Here is a 3,008-nt window from a genome sequence, read left to right as displayed (position 1 = left end):
CTCTCTCTCTCTCTCTCTCTCTCTCTCTCTCTCTCTCTCTCTCTCTCTCTCTCTCTCATTTTTACAAGAATTGCGGAGCGTTCTATTCAACTTTCGAGCGAGGACGTAATTAGAAAAAAAGCCGAGAGGCTTATTGCCACTGGAACATGATGGCACAGTTTCGTGTATACATACGTTTCGCTCGATTCAACGTTTCCAACTCCCATGAACTTGTGCTACGGTATATTCACTCATCTTTCCACGACCGAGCTCGCGCTTTTACCCTCGATTATAACAGCTCGAAAATTAATTTTGCGCCACTTGTGCTACTATTGGTGGTCTGCTGAGAAAGAAAGGATCGACCCTTTTGTCTCGTTCCCACTTCGTTGCCCTCTCCCGTTTTAACTGCGTTTCGATGTTTCAAAAGGTTTACGAGGCGCTCGCGCGACCTGTATTACACGGTCCATTTACTTGCTACAACACCCTTGTAGCATTTTGTTCCGATACAATCCGATATCCCGTAATATCGGACGGGTGGTGAGTATATACGTTTTATTAAATACATCGTACTTAAATATCGATCAAATATTTAATTTGCATGATACGTCGAGGTTTGAAAATTCATTTTCATTTTATTTTCGGGAAGAAAAGTATATCGATCAAATATTTAATTTGTATGATACGTCGAGGTTTGAAAATTCATTTTCATTTTTTTTTCGGGAAGAAAAGTGTTGGGCGAGACGAGAGAGAGAGAGAGAGAGAGATTCGATCGGAGAATCGAATATACTCGTTGAAAGGCAACGAGTTTGCCTTTATCCAGTTTAATTCGAACGGAAGATGGACGGAGAGAAGGCGAGACGTGTTTTGTTCGCGGATAATCCTCTCCCAACCTCGTGCGTCATTAGAAATTCAAATTTCTCCCTTTGGTTGGATGATGAGGCGCGGGAGTGGAAGAAGAGGAGGAGAAGGAGGAGGGCACGAAAACGTGAGTGAATGCGTGAAGCTCATTATGCATTCGTCTTGCTTCCGCCGAAGACGCCGCTGATTATCGGTACCTTCTGCTTACAGCTGTTAAGGCCATTGTCTTGGAAACCTGGCTTTCGACGAAGGAAGCTCTGGAGAGCTTCCTTCGGCCTTCCTGCGACCTCATGGAACCCTTTGTTTTCTCGCTGAAATTTCTCTTCCTCCCTGTATCGATGTATCTTTTTTATTTTATTCGATTCGAAGAAAAAATTCAAAACGAAAGAGAAATTTCGAAGAAATTCGAAACGCTTGTTGCGATAGAAAAATTATTTATTTATTAGGGAGATAAAAAATTTCGATAGAAAATTATTCGTGATAGAGAAAAATCAAAAAGAATTATAAATAGCTTGCTCTAATCTAGAAAATTATTTTTAAGTTATTAGGACAAAGGAAAATCAAAATCACTCTGCTAGAAAATTATTCGCGAGTTGTTGGAACAAAGGAAAATCAAGAATTTCGAATCTTTGAAAAATTCATTCGTTTCGATAGAAGATTTCGAATTACAAATGCTCTGATAAAAAAAATTAAAATTATTCGCGAATTATTAGGAAGGAAAAATCAAGAATTTCGAACGTGTGTGAATTGTAAAAGTAAAATTATTCATGATATATGGATAATGGAGGAAGAAGAAAAATCAAGAATTCTGAATCGTTGGAAATATGTTCACTTTAATAGTAAAATTATTCATGATTTATTGAGACGAAGAAGAATTCTGAATCACTAGAAATTGGCTCATTTTAATAATAAAATTATCCATAAGTTTAACGAAAATATGCAATTTTCGTTAGCAGTTTTTCATCGGGACAAAGCACGCAAATGACGAAACAACGTCTCGTTCCTTCTAAATTCGAGGAAGACTGGCTCGCTCCCGTGGCTCGTGCTGTCACGTGCCATACGTTCGAACGTTGAAAGATGCGGCCGCTTTTCGTTTCGTTCGTTGATTTGTTTCAGAACAGAAAAAAAAAGAAGAAGAAAAGGAGGAAAGGTTGACATTTGGCCGGCACGTGTTACGCACATTCGTCTCCGCTTCTCGCCTCCTCTCACTTCCCGTCCCCTTGCTCGAAACCTTTCCTGCATCCTATTCTATTGTACCATTTCAAAACTTATTTATCACCCTTTAAATAAACCCATTCTATTTTATAGTCATGAGTTTCCAAGCGACAATTTCGTCCATAACTCGACATCCCCCCTCAGTCGACTCTACAAATAATTCAATGAACAATTATCAACACCAAACAATTCAATTTCCTTTTCTCTCTTTCCTCAGTTCTCTTCAATTTCACTTTTCAATTTTTCAATATCAACATCTATTATGTGAACACTAGAAATCACAAAATTCATTTTTCCATTAGACATCATCCTTGCTTCTTCTTTGCACAAATACAATTTCTCACGGTGTTACACTAAAACATTACTTATACCCGGCAACGAAACGATCATCAACCACGATAAACGATTATTCGTCCGTATAATACGTAAGTTTGTTGCGTTATTGAAGATCCGGATTATTCGGATGGATTGACTACATGTGTAACCGATTTACATCAGTGATGGGAAAAATTTAATAGTTTTTGGATCATCTTATTCCAGAAATCTCGAAACGAATGCAAAATATCCATTTTCCATCTCATCCAATCACAACTTGATAAATAAATATCCCCAATTAATGGGGAATATTTAATAGTCGAAATTACGAATAAAGTTACTTTGATAATTTATCGTTCAAAACATAATAATAATCGCAAATAATGCCAAGTGGTTATACGAAAAGCGAATAAATATTATTCGAGCATTTTAATAAGTAATTACTCAAAGTAAGTTTATTCGAAATTTTAACTTTCTCTGAGTTACTTTTTCAATGCTTTATACGTGCAATAGCACATTTATATTGTTCGGAAAGTAATTTCGTTTTTTCACACGAGTGTCGCTAGTCGAACGTTTATCCAGCCAACTTCATTCTAAACCGTGTTGTTATTATATGTTTTGAGAGTTCATGGTTTTATTTA

The sequence above is a fragment of the Apis dorsata genome, unplaced genomic scaffold (assembly GCF_000469605.1).
Source record: "Apis dorsata unplaced genomic scaffold, Apis dorsata 1.3 scaffold_497, whole genome shotgun sequence".
Classification (NCBI taxonomy): domain Eukaryota; kingdom Metazoa; phylum Arthropoda; class Insecta; order Hymenoptera; family Apidae; genus Apis; species Apis dorsata.
The sequence above is the reverse complement of the archived record's forward strand: the minus strand, read 5'-3'. Positions refer to the sequence as shown.